We start from the raw sequence: 15,156 nt of genomic DNA on the forward strand, positions 1-15,156 counted from the left end.
ACCCTTTTTTCTTTCTAATCTTGCCTTCTCATTTTATTTCATTGAGTTGATCTTCAATCTCTGATACCCTTTCTTCTGATTGTTCAATTCAGCTATTGAAACTTGTGTATGCTTCGCGAAGTTCTTGTGCTGTGTTTTTCAGCTCCATCAAGTCATTTATATTCTTCCCTAAGCTGTTTATCCTACTTAGCATCTCATCTAACCTTTTTTCTAGGTTCTTAGTTTCTTTGCTTTGGGTTAGCATATGTTCTTTTAGCTCTGAGTAGTTTGTTATTACCCGTGTTCTGAAGACTGTTCCTGTCAATTCATCCGATTCATTCTCCATTCATCTTTGATCCCTAGCTGGTGAGGAGTTGCGATCCCTTGGAGGAGGAGAGGCATTCTGGTTTTTGGTGTTTTCCTCCTTTTTGCACTGGTTTGTTCCCATGTTAGTGGTTTTATCTACCTGTGGTCTTTGTAGTTGGTGACTTTCCAATGGGGTCCCTGAATGGACATCCTTTTTGTTGATGTTGAAGCTATTTCTTTCTGCTTCTTAGTTTTCCTTCTAACAGTCAGGCTCTTCTGCTGCAGGACTGCTGGACATCCACTCCAGACCCTGTTTGCCTGGGGATCACCCATGGGGGCTGCAGAACAGCAAGGGTTGCTGCAGGTTTTTTCCTCTGCTCTCCTCATCCCAGAAGGGTACCCACCAGATGTCAGCCTAAGCTCCCCTTTATGAGGTGTCTCTTTAGGTATACAGGGGTTAGGGAGCTGCTTGAGGAGACAGTCTGTCCCGTATAGGAGCTCAGGTGCTGTGCTGGGAGCTCCACTGTTCCTTGCAGAGCTGCTGGGCAGGTACCTTTAAGTCTGCTGCAGCTGAACTCATAACCACTTCTTTTCCCAGGTGCTCTGTCATAGGAAGGTTGGCTTTATTTATAAGTCCCTGTTGTGTTGCTGACTTTTTTTTATAGATGCCCTGCCCTGCACAGAGTAGTCTATTCACAGTCTGCCAGGAGAGGCATTGCTGAGCTGCTGCAGGCTCTGTCCTCCTGCTGTGTAAACTGCCTCGGTCATGGCAGACTGCCTCGGTAGTGGGGGATGCCCTCCCCGCCCCTCCGCACTGGACAGTCCTGGGTCCAGCTGCACTTGCTCCAAAAGTCTCAATCTAGAGCATTTCAGATTGCTTGTTTTGTGGAGGTGGTACCCGCCCACAGAGCCAGATCCCTTGGCTGTCTTAGCCCCCTCCCTTTCAGTTGAATGGGCAGCTCTTTCTCCCAGGTGTCCTGGCTTGTGTGAGTTTCTTTGCACCAATGACAAAGGACTAGCTCAAACCGCTGCACTGAAAACTTGTGGTGCTTTTCAGCTGGCAATCTCCTGGTCTGTGGGCAGTGAAAACCTGTTTGGAAATGCAGTGAGCACTCAGCCTCTGTGCCGCTCTCGCTGGGAACTACTTTCTGGAGCTGTTCCTATTTGGCCGTCTTAGATTGCTTCTCTACAGTGCGTTATTTATCATAGTCACCAACTAATAGATTGCTAAAGCATATTCCTCCTAACTGAAAATTTTAATGTACTCTTTGAACAACAGCACCTCTTTGCCCCTCCCCCACAGTGTGGTAACCATCATTCTACTCTTTACTTCTAAGAGTTCAACTTTTTCAGATTATACATATAAGTGACATTATGTAGTATTTGTCTTTTTGTTCCTGGCATATTTTGCTCAGCATAATATCCTTTAGGATCATCCATTTTGTTGCAAATGACAGGATTTTCTCTTTTTTTAAGGCTGGGTGGTGGTCCATTGTGTTTATACACCATATGTTCTTTATCCATTCATCTCATAATGGACACCTAGGTGGCTTTCATATCTTAGCTATTGTGAATAATGCTGCAGTGAACATGAGAGTACAGATAGGTCTTCAGGCTACTGATTTCAATTCTTTTGGGTATATACCCAGAAATGGGATTGCCAAATCAAATGGTAAGTCTATTTTGAGTTTTCTGAGGAACCTCCATTCTGTTTTCCATAATAGCTGTATTTGCAAAAGGATTCCCTTTTCTCTGCACTCTCACCTACACTTATCTTTTGTCTTTTTGATAATAGCCATTCTAACAGGTGTGAAGTGATATATTATTGTGGTTTAAATTTGCATTTCCCTGATGATCGTGGATGATGAACATTTTTTCAAGTATTTGTTGGTCATTTGTAAGTCACCTTTTGAGAAGTGTCTGTTTAGGTGCTTTGCCCATTTTTTTTTTGATTGGGTTATTTGATTTTTTGTCTCTGAGATAAGTTTCTTATCTATTTTGAATATTAGGCCCTAATTATATCTGTGGTTTGCAAATATTTTCTCCCAATCTATGCATTGTAAGCTTTGCTCTGTTGTTTCCATTGCTGTACAGAAGCTTTTTAGTTTGATGCAGTCTTATTTCTTTCTTTTTGCTTTTGCCTGTACTTTTTGAAGTCATATTCAAGACATCTTTTTGCAGACCAATGTTGTAGAGCAGGTCCCTAGTTTTATGGCTTTTTCTTACATTTCAGTGTTTAATCCATTGTGGGTTTTTTTTTTTTTTTTTTTTTTTTTTTTTTTTTTTTTTTTTAATGATGTGGGATAATTTGTCCAGCTTCATTTTTCTGCCCGTGAATATCTACTTTTCAAAGCACCACTTATTGAAGAAATTGTCTTGTCTCCATTGTGCAGGCGTTCCCAAACTACGGCCCGCAGGCTGCATGCGGCCCCCTGACGCCATTTAGCCGCCCCCCCCCACCGCACTTCACAAGGGGCACCTCTTTCATTGGTGGTCAGTGAGAGGAGCACAGAATGTGGTGGCCCTCCAATGGTCTGAGGGACAGTGAACTGGCTCCCTGTGTAAAAAGTTTGGGGACGCCTGCCATTGTTTGTTTTTGGAAGTTTTGTTCAAAATCAATTGATGATAAACGTGTCATTTTATTTCTGAGCTCTGTATTCTGTTCTGTGGGTCAGTGTGTTTATTTTTATACCTGTGCCATACTCTTTTGATCACTACAGCTTTGTAATAGATTTTGAAGTCAGATAGTGTGATGCCTCCAGCTTTGTTCTTTTTGCTCAAGATTACTTGGGCTGATTTAGGTGTTTTGTAATTTATACAAATTTTAGGTTTTTTTTTTTTTTTTTTTCCTATTTCTGGAAAGCATGACATTGGAATTTTGATAGGGATTGCATTGAATTTCTAGATCTCTTTGGTGATGTTTTACTCTGTTCTGTGCTGCTACAATGGAATACCACAGACTATGTAATTTACAGTGATCAGTAGTTTATTTGGCTCACTGTTCCAAAGGGCTGCAGTTGGTGAGGGCCCTCTGCAGCCCTTTGGTCATAACATGTTATAACCATAACATGGACATAACATTTGTCATAATATGGCAGAAGGTGTCACATGGCATGAGAGAGCAAGAGAAGGTTGAAATTACTTTTATAATAAACCCAATCATGATAAGGAATCCACTTTCTTTTGCATGCTTTTTCTTCTTTAAAAGTTTTGGTGACTGATAAGAATCCACTTACTTAATATCACTAATTTACTAATGAGAGCACAGCCCTCATGATACCTCTTAAAGGTCCCACCTCAAGTACTGTTGCATTGGTGATTAAGTTAGCAACACATAAGCTTTGAGACACAATAGCATGTAGTACAATAGCAGGCTCTATGAACTTTTTAACAATATTAAATATTGTGATAACTTTAAATACTGGATACCTTTCCATTTATTTGTATTGTTTGCATATTTTTCATCAATGTTTTGTAGTTCTTATTGTACAGATATTTCATGTCCTTTAGTTAAATTTATTTTATTTTATTGTTTGTTACTTATCATGAATGGGATTTCTTAATTTGATTTCTTAATTTCTTTTTCAAATAGTTGGTGGTAAAACAAAATGCTGATTTTTGTATATTGGTTTTGCACCTTACAACTTTACTGAATTCCTTTATTATAACAGTTTTAGGATGGAGTTTTTAGGATTTTCTAAAGATTATGTCATCAGCAAACAGACACAATTTCACTCCTTTCTTTCCTATTTGAGTGTTTTTTATTTCTTGTCTGATTGCTCTGGATAGAACTTCCAGTACTGTATTGAATAGAAGCATAAGAGTGGGCATCCTTGTCCTATTTGTGATCTTAGAGGAAAAGCTTTTGATTTTTTGCTGTTGAGTATATTAGCTGTGGGCTTTTCAGCCTTTATTGTGTTGAAGTACATTCTTCCTATGTCAAATTTTTTGGGAGTTTTTATTATGAAATGATGCTGAATTTTATCAAATGCCTTTCTGCATATATTCAGATGTTCATATGGTTTTGTTATTTATTCTCATAAATCTGGTGTATCACATTTATTGATTTGCATATCGTTGCATTCCTGAGATAAATCCCGCTTGATCATAGTGGATGATCCTTTTTAATATACTGTTAAATTCAGTTTGCTAGTATTTGGCTGAGGATTTTAAAAATCTATGTTCATCAGGCATTTTTGCTTCTAATTTCCTTTTCTTGTGGTGTCGTCGTTTGGCTTTGGTTTCAGGATAATGATGGCCTCACAAAGTGGGTTTGGAAATATTTCTCCTTCAGTGTTTTGGAAGAGTTTGAGAAGAATTAGTATTAGTTCTTTTTGAAATGTTTGGCAGAATTCCACCATGAAGCCCTCCTGTCCTAGGCCTTTCTTTTGAGGGGAAATATTTTAGTATTGAATCAGTCTCTTTACTCATCTCTTCATACCTTTTATTTCTTCTTGATTCTCTCTTGGTAGGTTGTATGTTTCTAGGAATTTAACCATTTCAATTTGTTGACATGTAAATGTTCATAGTAGTCTCTTATCCTTTGTATTTCTGTCTTATCAATTTTATTAACTCTGCTTTCATTTCTGATTTTGAGTCATCTCTTTTTTTTTTTTTTTTTTTTGGCTGTCTGAAAGTTTGTTAATTTTGTTTACCTATTCAAAAAACCAGTTCTTCATTCCATTGGTCTTTTTGTTGTCTTTCTAGTCTTTATTTCATTGATTACTCCTCTGATCTTTATTATTGTTTCCTACTACTGATTGTGGGCTTAGTTTGTTCTTATTTTTCTAGTTTCTGAAGGGTTAGCATTAAGTTCTTTATTTGAGATTTTCTTATTGCTGTAGGCATTTATTTCTAACAACTTCCCTCTTAGGACTGGTTTTTGCTGCATCCTGTAAGTTTTAGTATGTTGTGTTTCTGTTTTCATTTGTCTTAAGATATTTAAAAATTTTCTCATTTGATTTCTTCTTTGACTCATTGGCTGTTCAGGACCATGTTACTAATTTTCATGTATTTGTGAGTTTCCAAAATTCCTTCTGTTACTAATTTCTCTTTTTATGCCATTGTAATTGGAAAAATACTTGATGGTATTTTTGACCTTGTTTTCTCTCTAGGATTATCTGGCAGACTTAGAAAACATTTATGATTTTCATATTGATGCATAAGAGATGTACATAATTTGGGGGTACATGTGATAATTTAATATATTCACATAATTTATAAAGATCAAATCAGTGTAATTGGGATGGCCATCATCTTAAATACTTGTCTTTTCTTTGTGCTAAAACTATTGGAATTTTTTTCTTCTAGCTCTTTTGAAATATACAATAGGTTATTGTAAACTATATTCACCCTACTGATCTATCTAACACTGGGTCTTATGAGAGCCACTAAAAAATTTTCCCACATGTGAGTGAGAATATGTGATATTTGTCTTTCTGTGCTTGCCTTATTTCACTTAATTTCCTTCTCCAGTTCAATCCACATTGTTGAAAATGACATGATTTAATTACTTTTTATAGCCAAATAATATTCTATTGTGTATATACACTATTCTTAAATCTGTTAATGGACACTTAGGTCAATTCTATATTTTGGCTATTGTAAATTACTAGTGCAAAAAACATGGAAGTGCGGATATTTCTTCTACGTATTTTCTTTGGGTATATACCTAGTACTGGAATTGCTGGATTATATTTTTAGTTCTAGTTTCTTGAAAAATCTCCATACTGTTCTCCAGAGTGGCTTTACTAATTTATATTTCTACCAACAGCATACGTGGGCTCCCTTTCTCTGCATCCTTGCCAGCGGTATCCATTATTACCTATCTTTTTGGTAAAAGCCATTTAACTGGGGTGAGATCATATCTCATTGTATTATGATTTGCATTTCTCTCATGATTAGTGATGTTGAGCATTTTTTTTCATATAATGGTTGACCATTTGTATGTCGTCTTTTGAGAAATGCCTGTTCAAATCTTTTGCCCATTTTAAAATGAGATTGGATTTATTTTTGTTTTATTTTGTTTTGCCACTGGGTTGTTTGAATTCCTTATGTATTCTGGTTATTAATCCCTTATCAGATGAGTAGTTTGCAAATATTTTCTCCCATTCTGTAGGTTGACTCTTCACTTTGTTTATGTTCCTGTGCAGAAGCATTTTATCTCAGCATGATCCTGTTTGTCCACTTTTGCTTTTGTTGTCTTACACACAGACACACGCGCACGTGTGCACGCGCTCACACACACAAAATCTTTGCCAAATGTGTTGTAGCATTTTTCCAGTGTTTTCTTCTGGTAGTTTATAGTTTCAGGTTTTAGATTTAGCTCTTTAATCCATTTTGATTTGATTTTTGTTTACATTGAGAGATAGGAATCTAGTTGTATTCTTTTGCATATAGTTTTCCAGTTTTCCCAGCATCATTTATTGAAAAGACTGTCCTTTCTCCATTGTATGTGGTTCTTGGCACATTTGTTGAAGATTAATTGGCTGTAAATGTATGGGTTTATATCTTGGGTCTCTGTTCTGCTCTATTGATCTTTGTGTCTATTATTATGTGGGTACTGTGCTGATTTGGTTACTATAGCTTTGGAGAAAATTTCAAAGACAGGTAGTTTGATGGTGCTAGCTTTGTTCTTTTTGCTCAGGATTGCTATTTTTCAGGGTCTTCTGTGATTCCATATAAATGTTGAAACTTTTTCTATTTCTGTGGAAAAAAGTTGTTGGTATTTTGATAGGGATTGCACTGAATTTAGAAGTTACTTTGGGTCATACTGTCATTTTAACAATACTCTCTTCCAATCCATGAGCATGGAATATCTTTCTGTTTTTGTGTGTGTGTGGCTTCAGTTTCTTTCGTTAGTGTTTCATAATGTTTCTTGTATAGAAACTTTCACTTTTCATCTTTCACTTCTTTGGTTAATTTGATTTCTACATATTTTATATTATTTGTAGCTGTTGTGAATGTGATTGCCTTCTTGATTTCTTTTTCCAAATGTTTGCTGTTGGTACATATAAATGCAACTGGTTTCTGTATGTCTGCTTTGTATCCTGCAACTTTCCGAAACTTGTTTATCAGTTCTAACAGTTGTTTGGTAGAATCTTTAGGTTCTTTTAGGTACAAGATCATGTCATCTGAGAACAAGACTAATTTGACTTCTTCCTTCCAATTTGAATGCCTTTTATTTCTTTCTCTTGCCTAATTGCTTTGGCCAGGACTTCTATTACTGTATTGAATACAAATAGTGAAAATGGGTATCCTTGTCTTGTTCCAGATCTTACAGGAAAGGCTTTCAGTTTTTCCCGTTCAGTACAGTGTTAGGTGTGGGTTTGTTATACGTGACCTTTACAATTTTGAGATATATTCCTTCTATACCAATATTGATGAGATTTTTTTTTATCATAAAGGGATGTTGAATTTTATTAAATGCCTTTTTGAAATTTCTTGAACTAATCATACTATTTTTCTTCTTGGTGCTATTGATGCAATACATCTGATTTCTTGGCTTGCATACGTTAAACTATCCTTCTATCCCTGGAATGACTCCTACTAATTCATGGTAAATGATTTTTTAATGTATTGTTGAATTCCATCAGTTAGTATTTTGTGGAGAATTATTGCATCTATGTTTATCAGTAATATTGGCCTGTAATTTTCTCTTTTCCTTGTGTTCTTTTCTGAGTTTGGTATCATGGTAATGCTAGCTTCATTTTCTTAGTCTAGCTAAAGGCTCATCAATTTTGCTTATCTTTTTTTAAAACCAGCTTTTATTTTGTTGATCTTCTATATTGTTTCTTCAGTTTCTATTTTATTTACTTCTGCTCTCATCTTTGTCATTTCTTTCCTTTTGCTAGTTTTCAGTTAGGTTTGTTTTTGCTTTTTTAGTTCCTTGAGGTCTGTTGTTAGGTTGTTTATTTGAAGGCCTTCTACTTCTTCGATATATGTGCTATTGCTTACAATAAGCAATAGCTTACTGAAGCCCTTACAATAAGCAATAGCTTTATTTGAAGCCCTTCTACTTTTTTGATATATGTGCTTATTGCTTACATAAACTTCCCTCTTAGTACTAGATTTTGTTATATAGATTTTGATATGTTTTATTTTCATTTTAATTTGTTTCAAGAAACATTTACATTTTCGTCTTAATTTCTTCATTGATTTATTGGTTGGTAAAGAGCATGTTGTTTAATTTTTATGTCTTTTTGACATTTCTAAGGTTCCTCTTGTTAATGATTTCTAGTTTTATTTTAATCAAAAAAGATACTTGATACGATTTTTATGTTTTAGAATTTGTTGAAACTTGTTTTGTACCCTAAGATATGATCTATTCTGGAGAATCAGTGTGCTGACAACAAGAATGTATATTCTGCAGCAGTTGAGTAAAATGTTCTGTCAGTCAGTCAGGCCTACTAGGTCTAGTGTGTAGTTTAAGTCTGATGTTTCTTTGTTGATTTTTTTTTTTTTTTTTTTTTTGAGACAGAATTTCATTCTGTCATGCAGTGGTGTGATCTCAGCTCACTGCAACCTCTACCTCCTGGGTTCAAGCAATTTTCCTGCCTCAGCCTCCTGAGTAGCTGGAACTACAGGCACATGCCACCATGCCCGGCCAGTTTTTTGTATTTTTAGTAGAGATGGGGTTTCACCTTGTTAGCCGGGATGGTTTTGATCTCCTGCCTCAGCCTCCCAGAGTGCTGGGATTACAGATATGAGCCATCGCGCCCAGACCTTTGTTGATTTTTTATATCTGGAAGATCTGTCCATTACTGAGATGAGATGTTAAAGTCCTATACTGTTTTTGTGTTGCAGTCTATCTTTTGCTTTATCCCTTTAGGTCTATTAATGCTTGTTTTATAAACTTGGGAGCTTAGGTGTTGGGTGCTTAGATAGTTAATATTTATAATTATTATATCCTTTTGCCTAATTGACTGTTTTGTCATTATGTAATTACCTTCTTTGTCACTTTTTACAGCCTTGATGACAGTATATTTTATCTGATCTAAGTATAGCTACTAATACTCTCTTCTGGTCTCTAGTTGATGTATCATTTTCCACTCTATCATTTTCAGTGTATGTGTGTCTTTATAGGCAAAGTGGGTTTCTTGTAGGGACTGTATAGTTATGTTTCTTTATTCAGCCACTTTATGCCTTTTAATTGGAGAATTGAGTCCATTTATGGTCATTATTATTAAGTAAGGACTTATTGCTGTCATTTTGTCACTTATCTTCTAGTTGTTTTGTAATTCTGCTCTTCCTTACTGTCTTCCTTTATGGTTAAGTGATTTTCTCTAGTATGTTTTAATTCATTGCTTTTTATTTTTAGTGAATCTATTATAGGCTTTACCATGAGGCTTAAAAATATATATAAAAAGTTATTTTAAACAGATGATCACTTAGATCACAAAAAAAACAAGAAAAAAATGAACAAACTTTATTCCTTCCCTCCACCCCTCATTTTGAGCTTTAATTGTCTCAATTTGCATATTTTCATATTGTCTATCTCTTAACAGCTTGCTGTAGCTATTGTTTTTGATAGATTTGTCTTTTGGGCTTTGTGCCAGAGGTATGAGTGGATTACACATAATAGTTATGGTACTAGAATATTCTGTGTTTGTTCATGTATTTTATTTTGCCAGTGGGTTTTATGCCTTAAAATTTTTTTTAATGTTGATGTTTTCTATGTCAGATTGAAGAATTTCCTTTAGCTCTTTTTATAAAACTAGTCTGGTAGTGGTGAATTAGCTTGGCTTTTTTTTTTTTCAGGGAATAGACTTCAATCTCTCCCTCATATTTGAAGGAATAGTTTACTGGACACAGTATTCTTGTTTAGCAGAGTTTTTAAAATTACATTTAGAACTTTGAGAATGTCATTCCACTCTATACTGGCCTGCATTCTTTCTACTGGGGTGTCTCTTGTCAAATTCAAGCTCCTTTATATCTTATTTGCTTTTCTTTCATTGCTTTGGAATTCTCTATGTGTCCTTGACCTTTGAGAGTTTGATTATTTTATGACTTGAGGTAGTATTATTTGGGTCAGTTCTATTTGGTGTTCTCTGACCTTCCTGTACCTGGATATTTATATCTTTCTCAGGTTTTTGAAAGTTTTTAATGTTACTTATCTTGCAGACAGTCTTCCCTGCTTTTCATTCTTTGTTCTCTAAATTTGTTAAGGCTTGTCTTGTGGCTATATTAGTCTGTTTTCATGCTATTGATAAAGACATACCCAGGCCTGGGTAATTTAAAAAGAAAGAGGTTTATTGGACTTACAGTTCCATGTGGCTGGGGAGGTCTAACAATTGCAGCAGAAGGTCAAAGTCAGGTCTCACGTGGCAGCAGATAAGAGAAGAGAGCTTGTGCAGGCAAACTCTCCTTTCTAAAACCATCAGATCTCTTGAGACTTACATTCACAAGAACAGCATAGGAAAGACCTGCCCCCATGATTCGGTTACCTCCCACTGGATCCCTCCCACAACACATGGGAATTCAAGATGAGATGTGGGGAGGGAGACAGCCAAACCATATCATTCTGCTCCTGGCCCTCCAAAATCATGTCCTTACATTTTAAAACCAATCATGCCGTCCCAACAGTCCCCCAAAGTCTTAATTCATTTCAGCATTAACTCAAAAGTCCATACTTCAAAGTCTCATCTGGGACAAGGCAAGTTCCTTCCACTTATGAGCCTGAAAAATCTAAAGCAAGTTAGTTACTTCCTAGACACAGTGTGGGTACAGCTATTGGTAAATACAGCCATTTCAAATGAGAGAAACTGGCCAAAACAAAGGGGCTGCAGGCCCCATGCAATTCCATAATACAGCAGGTCAGTCCAATCTTAAAGCTCCAGAGTGATCTCCTTTGACTCTGTGTCTCACATCCAAGCCATGCTGATGCAAGAGTGGGCTCCCATGGTCTTGGGCAGCTCTGTCCCTGTGGCTTTGCAAGTTAAAGGCTCTCTCGTAGCTGCTTTCATAGGCTGGCGTTGAGTGTCTGTGGCATTTTTAGGTGCATAGTGCAAGCCATCAGTAGATGTACCATTCTGGAGGACAGTGGCCCTCTTCTCACTGCTTCACTAGGTGGTGCTCCAGCAGGGACTCTGTGTGGGGACTCTCACAGCACGCTTCCCTTTTGCACTGCCATAATAGAGGTTCTGCATGGGGACACTGCCCCTAACAGCAAACTTCTGTCTGGGCATCCAGGTGTTTCCATACATCTTGTGAAATCTAGGCAGAGGTTCCCAAACCTCAGTTCTTGACTTCTGTGCACTGGCAGGCTCAGCATCACATGGAAGCTGCCAAAGCTTGAGGTTTGCATCCTCTGAAGCCACATCCCGAGCCCTATGTTGGCCCCTTTCAGCCATGGTTAGAGTGGCTGGGATGCAGGGCACCAAGTCTCCAGGCTGCACACAGCATGGGAACCCTGGGCCTGGCCCAGGGTACCCCTTTTACCTCCTGTGCCTCCAGGCCTGTGATGGAAGGGCCTGCCACAAAGGTCTCTGATGCCCTGGACACATTTTCCTCATTGCCTTGGGGATTAAAATTTGGCTTCTTGTTACGTTTGCAGATTTCTGCAGTCAGCTTGAATTTCTTCTCAGAAAATGGTATTTTCTTTTCTGTTGCATTGTCTGGGTGCAAATTTTCTGAACTTCTTCTATGCTCTGCTTCCCTTATAAAACCGAATGCCTTTAATGGTACCCAATTCACCTCTTGAATGCTTTGTTGCTTAGAAATTTTCTTCTGCCAGATGCACTAAATTATCTCTCTGAAGTTCAAAATACAACAAATCTCTAGGGCAGCGGCAAAATGCCACCAGTCTCTTTGCTAAAACGTAACAGGAGTCACCTTTGCTCCAGTTCCCAACAGGTTCCTCATCTCCACCTAAGACCACCTCAGCCTGGATTTCATTGATCATGTCATTATGAGCATTTGGGTCAAAGCCATTCAAGTCTCTAGAAAGTTCCAAACTTTCCCACATTTTCCTGTTTTCTTTTGAGCCCTTCAAAATGTTCCAACCTCTGCCTGTTACCTAGTTCCGAAGTTGGTTCCACATTTTTGGGTATCTTTTCAGCAGCACACCACTGTCATGGTACCAATTTACTGTCTTAGTTCATTTTCATGCTGCTGATAAAGACATACCCAAGATTGGGCAATTTACATAAGAAAGAGGTTTATTGGACTCACAGTTCCATGTGACTAGGGAGGCCTCACAATCATGGAAGAAGGTAAAAGGCACATCTCACATAGTGGCAGATGAGAGAAGAGAGCTTGTGCTTGCAAACTCCCCTTTTGAAACCATCAGACCTTGTGAGACTTATTCACAATCATGGAACTGCATGGGAAAGACATGCCCCCATGATTCAGTTACCTCCCACTGGGTCCCTCCCACAACACGTGAGAATTCAAGGTGAAATTTGGGTGGGGACACAGCCAAACCATATCATTGGCCTAACACGTGATCTGTCTTGGAGAATGTTTCATTTGTGCTTAGAAAACTCTGTATTCTGCTATTGGATGAAGTAGTCTGTCTATGTCCATTAGGTCTGCTTGGCCTAAAGTGTTCAAGTCCACTGTTTCCCTCTTGATTTTCTGTCCGGATGATCTGTTTATTGTTGAAAGTGGATTGTACTGCAGTTTGTCTCATACTTCAGATCTGTTAATATTTGATTTATATATTTAGGTTCTCTGATGTTAGGTGCATATATATTTTACATCAGCTTTTTAAAAAATTGTTATTTTTTTACTTTTTCCTAGTTCTAATACTCAACATCTGTTTGTTCATTGAGCAGCTAATTGTTATAGACTCCAGATATGATACCATTTGGGATCCAAAGTTATGAACGCTTGTTCTCTAGGAAGATGCACTTGAGTAGGGAGATAAACAAAAGGACTCCAAGGAGTCTAAGACAGGGAAGCCTTGTGATTAAGGTAGGTGAAAGACCCAGGGAGGGCCTTAGAAGATGATGGTACTTAATGCTGAGACTTGAAGGATAGTCTCTTATTCTCCAAAAACTGAAAGTTAGAAAAGGATATTTACGCAGTGAGGACAATAGTAGTAGTACCTTGGAATGACAGGATGTCTCTGCTATTCAAGGGTAATGTCAGTACTCTAGTTTCCTTGGACTTCTCCAAAAACTTGAAGTCGGAAAAGGATATTTATGCAATGATGACAATATTTGTAGTACCTTAGAATGACAGGATGTCTCTGCCATTCAAAGGTAATGTCAAGATTCTAGTTTCCTCGGACTATACATTTTCTTTATGGGTATAGTGAAAAGTAGGCCTGAGTAGGAAGTCTGAAAACATGATCTGTGGCCTTGAATTCTAAAATGATAGGTGTTAGTATCTCTTCACACATGGAAAGAAATGTAGAAGGGACAAACAGGAAATGACAGTAGTATTATTATTAGACATAAGACATTTAGGGGAAAAAACTGGTTTGGAGAGGTGACACTAATTGGCTTATTCAGTGTGAGGGACATTTATGCAAAGGTGGAACACCAGACCACAGCTCAACATAGACGTTCAGCCAAGAACTAGTAGTTGAGAGTTCACTATCACTATCTTGAGACTTGATGAACTGGATAAAGAGAGTAAAGAAGATAAGCCAGCTGAGAATAGAGCACTGGTAAAGGCTGAATTTGGGGAACAAGAGGAGAAGACAAAAAGGAGGCAGCAAGAGAGTGGTCAGAGAAATAGTGGAAACAGCATACTGTAATATCATAGAGAAGTGAAGGGATAACGTTTTTCCTTCAGAAAAAGGGTCAAGTGTGTTAAATACCTAGAGGAGAGAAACATGAGGAGCTGAGGTCATGCTGGTTAGTGATTTTCTGAGATTTCATGTCATAGGATGGTGAGAAGTACTAGCTAGACTGCATGGCATTAAAACAAGCCCTGCTAAGCTAAACATTGAGTACCCATGAACACAAAGAAGGGAATGATACACACTGAGGCCTACTTGAGGGTGGAGGGCAGGAGGAGGGCGAGGATCAGAAATCTACCTGTCAGGTACTATGCTCATTACCTGGGTGATGAAATAATCTGCACGCCAAACTCCCACACCATGCAGTTGACCCATGTAACAAGCCTGCGTATGTACCCCTTGAACCCAGAATAAAAGTTGGAAGGTAAAAAAAGACATGCGAAGACAGCCTTAGAACATTTAAGTTAGACAGAGATGTAATGCTGTAGGATAGAAGCATTCCAGACATACTAGCCACATTTTAATTAAAGCAGAGTTTGTTAGATTTTCTTTTTAATATAAACATAAGAAACAAAACCATATTAATGACAGCATTTTTTTTCAAAATAAAACTGCAATCAATACTTGAAAAAAAACAAGCCCTGCTGATAGGAGAGCTGTGGAGCTCAGCAGTGAACTGAGAAGGGACGAAAGTGGAAGCACGAGGGCCTTGCAGGCTGGTGAGGGGCAGTTTTTTTTTTTTTTTTTGGTTTTTTTTGTTTTTGTTTTTGTTTTTTTGGTTTTTTTTGAGACGGAGTTTCACTCTTGTTACCCAGGCTGGAGTGCAATGGCGCGATCTCGGCTCACCGCAACCTCCGCCTCCTGGGTTCAAGCAATTCTCCTGCCTCAGCCTCCCTAGTAGCTGGGACTACAGGTGTGCGCCACCATGCCCAGCTAATTTTTTTGTATCTTTAGTAGAGACGGGGTTTCACCATGTTGACCAGCGTGGTCTCGATCTCTTGACCTCGTGATCCACCCGCCTCAGCCTCCCAAAGTGCTGGGATTACAGGCTTGAGCCACCACGCCCGGCTGAGGGGCAGTTATTTAAATTGCTTTTTAAGATTGATAAACACGTACTTACATAATCTTGGCATGACTAATAGGCAGAGATGCCAGGAAGAATAATGAAGGAATACAGTTTA

The 15,156-nt window shown here is 37.9% G+C and overlaps 1 protein-coding gene across 1 annotated transcript in view; it reads left to right on the forward strand.

Annotated features, from left to right (window-relative positions):
- Positions 1–15,156, forward strand: part of DNAH11 (dynein axonemal heavy chain 11) — a 396,587-nt gene that overhangs the window by 117,455 nt on the left and 263,976 nt on the right. The window lies entirely within an intron of this gene.

This window comes from Saimiri boliviensis, chromosome 10, assembly GCF_048565385.1.
Source record: "Saimiri boliviensis isolate mSaiBol1 chromosome 10, mSaiBol1.pri, whole genome shotgun sequence".
In the NCBI taxonomy this organism is placed as follows: domain Eukaryota; kingdom Metazoa; phylum Chordata; class Mammalia; order Primates; family Cebidae; genus Saimiri; species Saimiri boliviensis.